This window comes from Octopus bimaculoides, chromosome 18 (genome assembly GCF_001194135.2).
Source record: "Octopus bimaculoides isolate UCB-OBI-ISO-001 chromosome 18, ASM119413v2, whole genome shotgun sequence".
NCBI classification, from domain to species: Eukaryota; Metazoa; Mollusca; class Cephalopoda; order Octopoda; family Octopodidae; genus Octopus; species Octopus bimaculoides.
The window spans coordinates 22,155,167-22,163,474 of record NC_068998.1 but is presented as its reverse complement, the minus strand read 5'-3'; the positions used below and the strand labels follow the sequence as shown (position 1 = coordinate 22,163,474).

General features: G+C 33.8%; 1 long non-coding RNA gene across 1 annotated transcript in view; it reads left to right on the top strand.

Annotated features, from left to right (window-relative positions):
- The first annotated feature begins 6,027 nt into the window (after positions 1-6,027).
- LOC128249956 (uncharacterized) overlaps positions 6,028-8,308 on the top strand; it is a 29,424-nt gene continuing 27,143 nt past the window's right edge. The window contains exon 1 of the long non-coding RNA XR_008266102.1: positions 6,028-6,570. This is a non-coding gene — a long non-coding RNA (uncharacterized LOC128249956). The remainder of the gene's footprint in view (positions 6,571-8,308) is intronic.

Below are 8,308 nucleotides of genomic sequence, written 5' to 3'. Positions count from 1 at the left end.
ATATATATAAGCTGTAATTTTTGTATAATTATATATTGTTAATATAACAATACATAAAGACGGGCTAGAGTTGAAGCGCTCAGCATGAGCTAGAATTCACATTATAGTAAAAATAATACATAAGGGTGGAAAACCACAGGAACAATACCATATATCCAACGCAAGATATAATATGTGTGTGTGTGTGTGAGTGTGTTTGTGTGTGTTCAATTCGTTCAAGAATCAATAAATAAATTTATAGTTTTCAGTCTCTAAAATGTGTAAAAGGTACGGTAAAAAAACAGGCAAATACAACGATATACACTTTAGAAATATCATGAATGTTCAAAATATTCATTTAAAAATATTTATAAACATGCATAATTTCCAAGTTATATAAAAATATGACAATTTAAGTTAAAACATTACGATATATAAACATACATTATGATTTAACATATAATGGGTAAATATATACGATATGATATTTGATTTAATCTTAAATATTTCACCTTGTCTAAAGTGGAACTCTGAACTTTCCAAAAGGTTGGGACATGTGCCACAGTTAGGCCGACCACATTTATTCACTTTTGGTTCCGTTGTTATATATATATATATATATATATATATATACATATATATTTAATTAACTAATTTCAGTTCGAGAGCTTCAGCCATGATCTGGCACCGCCGTTTACTTTTACACACTTTCATTAAACCATTTTGGTGCAAGAGAGAGTTTAATGCTACCTTCACACGCGTTTCTTGCAACGAAGTAAGTCCATCCAGAACTCTGGAGATCCAGTTCTGTTTTGAAGAAAGTTACATCTACCCTATATAATTCTCTCAGTTTTCTCGGGAGGATACTGAAGAGTTTTGGGCCCTTGAGGGTCGAGGTATTGCAGTATCTGCTCCTGTATCCTGATTGCAATGTTAAGATATTTAAAATGTTGCAGTGGCATCCTGTTCTGATGTCTGTGTAACTTACAATTCCAACGCTAGATACAAATCTAGGATTTTCCAGGTGTATATCACCGAGTAAGTTTCCCGCTTTTTTCTAAGGAGTAGAGACTTATATTTTTCTATATATTCCAGTAACTGACATATCGCATTAAGATGATGTTCTTTGTGTAGCTTTGCTGGATTGCTTTGAGTTCTGTCGTCAATTTTACTTTCTGTGCTGACCATAGTTAGGAGCAATAATCTAAATGACTGGTGACAAATGAATAGATATATTTATACATACATACATACATACACACATACATATATGTGTGTATATATATATATATATATATATATATATAGTAAATCCCAAATAGAAGAACAATCAAATAATCAACAACGCGTGGACGTGGTACATGTAAAGTATTAGCAGACGCCCAGGGAAAGACAGTAAAATGGTTTAACGCTTAAATGTTATCCTTTTAAAATAGTTTCAATTAAACCCACATCAATCTGTATATGCTGTATGAATACAAAAGGGGCTCTTCAGTAATGCAAGTGACAATAACTACTATGATTGTGCATTCCAACGATATTTTAGTGATCTCTTCTTGGTAAATTTTCCTTTCCCTTGATCTGGAAAGGAATAGGGCTATTATTTCAAACCATATTCCTTTCCCTCGATCTGGATAAACAAGTACATTAATACTGAGATTCTGAAACCCGTAGTTTAGAAGAAAAAGAATGACTCAAACTGCACCGGATTTATTTAAACAGTTCAATTCGAATTACACCTTATATGGACCATCATGAAGAAAAAATGCGTCTAAACTTGTTCAGTAGATCACTTTTCATCTGTTTAAGGAAAGTGTAGCCCACGTCATTGAAGAGGAGACTTGCTAGTGAGGCTTTCATTGGCAGACACCGCCGCTGAAATTGTGATTAAAAGCTTCTGTTTTCTGTATTCACATCCAACGGAAATGACAATGGTTTCCATCCAATGAAAAATGAGAATATATCCCTAAACCAGAACTACAACCATAACAAAATTATGTTCACTTTTTGATGCAAGGTATATAATGAAAAACGTAAGTCAAACACTAAGATATTAATGTGGTAAAACATTGTCGTAAATTAGACGCTTTCAAAAACGCACATCTTTGGTCAGCGATACAGGGGTGTTAATATCATATGATACTGCTAACCACATTGAGCCCAAATACTTCAGGGAAAGATTTTGACACTAATTATGGGAGTTTTTGCCTCTCCTCATCACTCTCATGACTTGGATTCATCTAACAGTCATCTTTTCAGGACACTGTAACATTTAGAGCGACACGTGTTTAGTAATTAAAAAATCATACTCAATTTCACTTTGCTTCAAAATCTGAAGAATTTTGGCATCAATGGGTCATCAATTTGCCAAATAGATGGAATTAAGTTTTCAAAAATGAGGGGATGTGCTATTAAATATATCAATTTATCAAATGCCAACTAGGTATTTGTTTGTTTCTATTTCGAAACGCAGCATATATATATATACACAAGAAGTAAATAGACACTTTTAATTTTCAATATCTTCTATTTAATACGCAAAGCAAACAATTGAAATGTAATCGATTGCTAGGACTACATACTTTAGTATTTAGTTGACATTCCTTTTGCAGTTTTTAATTCAGAAACTGATGAGTTTTGTCATTGTCTCTTGTACAATTTCTGCCCACTTTTCACGCAACAATCGAAACAATTCATCTTTAGATTTTGGTTTCTCTGGAGTTTTTCGTATAGCTCTATCTAGAATGCTCCAAAGATTTTCCATTGGGTTCATGTCAGGAGATTGGCTCGGCCAAGGAAGCTTTTTGATCCCATTTTCAGTCAGCCATTGTTAATTCCTTTTCGCTGTATGGCATGGACTCCATCTTTCATCAATAAAAACTTATTTTTCGTTATGTTATCGTATGAATGCATCAGAGTAGTCCTTGCTTAAGTATTTCGATGATGTATTTTTCAGAGTTTATGGTTCCAACACAATCGATCAGCGCAGAATGACCATTGCCGCTGACAGCTCCCCATACCATTGCAGAGATACCGCCATGTTTCACATTTGGTTGAACTGGATTTTCTGACATCTCCTTAGTCAATTTCTTTCCTTTCATGATATTAATTGGTTGAAAGAGAGGTTTTATTCTAGCTGCTTGTCCATAATACCCAAACGTATACAGATATGTAACTACCTTCTTGGACTAACTTCTAGCTGTTTTGTAATGTCAGAAGCCTTCCAATGGGGTTCGTTTTCCACAATTCTCTTCAAACAGTGAAGCTTCCTTTCCGAGGGTCCAGGTCGGCCGGGACGAGAATCTGTTGATTCTTTTCCTTAGCTTTTGAATTTCACTATACTTCTATTAACAGTAGCAAGAGGAATGTGAAAATGTTCGGTAATGTTTCGCTGGCTAAGACAAGCCTCAGATTGCCCAACAATACGACTTCTTTGAAAATCTGACAGTTCTGCTGAATTTTTTTGTGCGTGGCATGGTTACTCATCGCAAATGTTTAATATAATGGCACCTGGAATGAAAAAGAATAATTACATTGTAAATTCTACACCGCTGAAAACATATTAAGACGCTTATATCAGAAATTTTGAAAATTAAAGGTGTCTACTTACTTACTGCATGTCTGTGTATATAGGTTTATTCAAAAGTTGGTTTGATATTTTTACAAACACGTGAGGGCTCACAAATCATGTCAATTCCCTTTCAAATCCAAGGACTAATGTGTACGATATATATATATTCCTTAATTAAATATGAAGTGTTCACATAAGAATATTCCAAAAAGGACCCATTGACTAAAATAATCCCGTAATTCATAACTACAGTATATAGTAGAGCAACATCCTATGCTATTGACGTGCGAAAAAAAGAGTTTGTTTTTTCACAGAGGAACTTACAAAACACCCTGAAAAGTCTATAAGAAATCTTGCCTTTCTTTTTCCGCACATCAAGAGCGGAGAAAATGTTTGCAATCACAGTACTCTCGCATCTAAGTTTCGTAATATGAATGTATAGGCATAGAAATATACATATTTTGCTGTATAAGTGTGTATGCCCATTACATTATAGGTATAAACACACGCATGCACACGGAAACAAACACACACATATACATACATACATATATATATATATATATATATATATATATATATATATACATGTATTGTATGCATGTATATATGTATGTACGTACATACGTATCAATAGATGGATGGATGGATGGATGGATGGATGGATGAATGGATGGGTGGACGTACACTCACACACGTATCGAAAGATTGAGACAGATACAGGGATAGAGACACCATCTGTTATCGACCATGATTATTGGACGCCTTGTATCTAGATTCTCGTTTACAATCAAAGCAGAATAGATCAGTGATATATTGCACCATTTAAGGTTAGTTTTGTACTATATGAGAATATGTCATCACATATTTAATTGAATATCTACCACATTTGTAAGGCATGTTATTCATTTATCTATAAGAAGAAGGTGTTCTTGCTCCTGATAATTATGGTATTTCTATAGTATATTTTTTTAAAAAGCAAAATTATATAAGAAAACGATAGGAAAGAATTTACTCACATGCTCTGGCCCTTAATAAATGCTTTTTATGCTCAATGTATAATGTAAATCTCAATTTTGGAGACACTATACTTTCTAACAAACATAATGAATATTGCTCTATTTGTATAAGAATACATATAAATTGTACTCACTTTAAGATTATGAGAAGGAAATAAATGCTCGTATTTGATAATGATTGATTCCATGAAGGATCATAAGACTCGTGTGAATAATTTTCTAGGAAATAATCAAGATAAGTGTTGCGCTGTTAAATATACGTGACATGTCATCTTGTCCTTCCATAAAGATATGAAGAGCGGAGAGAGAACATTCCATTTATTTGAAAATCAGCAATGATGCCAATCAATTTATCTCCGCCTTATAATTTTCTGACATGCTGGAAATAGCTTTTAGTGACCTGTGTGATGTCTTTGACGTCTTAGGAAACGAAAATACGCTAAATAATAAACAATTTGGATCAGCTTAGATGGAGTGTTAATAGGAAAGCTCTGAAAATTCCTTATTCATGTTGGTCGCTTGAATGCTATTATCAGTGATGGAAGCAGAGGCAGGATTATGCATCGGAAATCGAGAAATTGCTTTTTGCAACAACGTGCTGCTTTATAGAGACGTCATGTTGTGCTTTCAGAACGGGTATCAATATTTACATGTATATTATCCCAGGAAATTTTCTTTACAGTGCGTAATCATGTACTCACAGAAGATATATCCTGATATAACTTGCTAAATTCTAATGCCTCAAACATTATCTGACAAAATAAATAGCAGGTCTATAGTGTTGAAATATAGTATCATTTACGTTGAGCCATTTCATATTATGGTATTAACAAAAAGATTTAGGTATTTGTATGTTTATTGTATCATTTGAGTCGACGCAGCCAATTCATTTCTCTGATCATGATAATCTCGTATAAAATGAGACCAATCTTACGTTATTATAATAACTACTTGAGAAACTAGAATATGACATTTAATTTCACTCAACATATTTTCAGAAGAAAACTATACAAAGCTCACCATAGTGTCATGGTAATTAGATCACAAAATGATAGGATGTCGGAGATCTAGAGAGGGTGTCATGCATTAAATCATATTTAGATTGCATGTTCATGCCTCAAATCAAGTTCAGTATGAATAAAAGTGATTATGCTGCAAGGCATAATTCAGACTAAAAGAAAGCAATTGTGTTGATTGCTCGAAAACAGATCAGATTACATGAAAAACGAAATATCCTCGATAGTCCGTGCATATACATAATTGTAAATCTAATTCATACTTTGCCAGAATACTTCAACACACACATCTTCACATGTGTGTGTATATATACATATACGTGTATAAATAGATATATATACATACATTCACACACACAGACACACACACACACACACACACACACATACATATTTATATATATACATATGTATACGACAGAAGTAATGGGTCATACTCGTCGATTTATTCGTCAAAGGCTTATAGCTGTTTCAAATAAACGTTTGGGGATGTTCATGGATCAATCTTACTTGATCGATCATCGATCTATTCAGAGACAGAAATTCTAAGAAACCGCTGCCCTAAGTTATATTCTTCAGAGCCGAAAAATGCAACTGCCGAAGGATAAGATAAAAGGAAGGAATTTGGAAAATATGACATAATAGAACTAGGCCATGTACTTTAAGACATCATCCGTAAACCATACCAGGCTCGTAACGCGGGTAAATAGTATTGGCATCCAATGAATAAACTTAATACCATACAATATCCTTATGGTCAGTGGAAAATTCTTGGCAATTACTATTGTGGTTCGAAAAAACATTGACAAGGGAAGTATTTTTGAAATACAAAACGAAAGAAAAGACAGAATAGACATTTACATTATTTACATTTGACGGATATTTGTCTCCATCTTGTGTGTTGTTAACACGTTTGGGCTGATATACCCTCCAGCTTTCATCAAGTGTCTTAGGGAAATTTCGAGCCAGGGTTCTCCTTCCTAAGGTATTTTTCGATGTTACTACTATTATTATTATTGTTGTTGTTGTTGTTGTTATTATTATTCAGTTCATTGCCTGGAATCGAACTTGGAGTCTTGAAGTTTATTAGTCCGCACTCTTAACGACTACGCCATATGAAGGCTGGAGGGTATATCAGCCGAAACGTTGTTTTAACAACAAACAAAATGAGGACAAATATCCGTCAAATGTAAATAATTCCCCATCTCTGAAATATAGAACAGAAAAGACATCGTTTTATACATATATATATACATCTAAATGTGTGTGTGTGTGTGGGCGTGTGTGTGTGTGTGTGTGTGTGTGCGTGTGTGTGTGTGTGTGTGTGTGTGTGTGTGTGTGTGTGTGTGTGTGTGTGTGTGTGTGTGTGTGTGTGTGTGTGTGTGTGTGTGTTTTCAGCTGTATCAGCGCCAAGCATAAGCTGAATTTATGACGCAAGCATACTTTATTGTTTGACATATTTCAACTTCGAAAGGCAAATGCATTGCAGTTAGCGTGGAGGTAAAATTCTCTCTAAACGCAGAAGCTAGAAATTCGCTAAGTCATCCCAGTGGTTCCCCTATTCTGATTCTCAGACGCAACGATTCTAGCGCTTTAGCTATGGGAAATACCAAAGAGAGATATCCCTGTGCAGATTTAAGGGAGGTAACTTTAACTACAAAATTTCTCTATTATAGTACAATTTGACGCTGTTTCAGGAGACAACACTCCACATATCTGGTTTTCATATCTTTTACGACAGGAAAGGATTTTCTTTCCACGGTAATGGCATGCATACATACATACATATATACATACATACACACATACATACATACATATATACATACATACATACATACATACATACATACATACATACATACATACATACATATTTTTAAGGACAAAGTTAAAATGCAAAATATATGGAAACTGGAGTATGAAAGCTACGAAAAATGTTAGGTCTTAAAACTTGCTTATATAAAAAGCCGTATTTGGAAGTGAAAAAGAATGCTTGAAGACTTAGACTTGCCTCTTGTTTGGATGAAATCCAAGCTTCATCATACATAATTTTAATTCATTGTTGTGTAATCTTAATTTATATGCAACATTTAGTGTTCCAAAGCAATTACTACCCTGCTGGAAGTATGGAATGATACAATTACAATAAACAATACCCATCTGGATCTAATCTCACTACAATCATGTAATCAACGATGACATTTTCCCTCTAAGCAACTATATAAATAGATCAGTCATTGATAAACAGAAACTGGAGAGATGTAAGAGACCTCAGATGATTTATTTTTAGTTAAAAATCAGACATTTGTAACTATTGACAGATTTCTCTATACGGACAGATGGGAGTATTGTTTCACTATAAAACATGTCCTGAACGAACCGATATGAAATACTAGGAAAAGAATTAACGTACTAGAATTCTTGTTTCACACATTGAAATATTACAACTATATCTTTTTCTGAAAAAGTGATATTCATTTATAAAACGAATACAAATAAACACAAAAATGGAACCTGTCACAAAAACCGTTCACAAACAATGTGAACTATATACTGTAAAATAATTTCTACCAATAAAGTGAATTATCTTCCAACGCTTTCCCTATTGCTTTTATATAGTTACATGACTGACGGTATGAAGTGTGTGGCGTTTCTAAAAATCTTAACACGAGAACCAAAAGCGTGATATTGTAGCAGCTGTTTTCGCACGTCTTTCACAA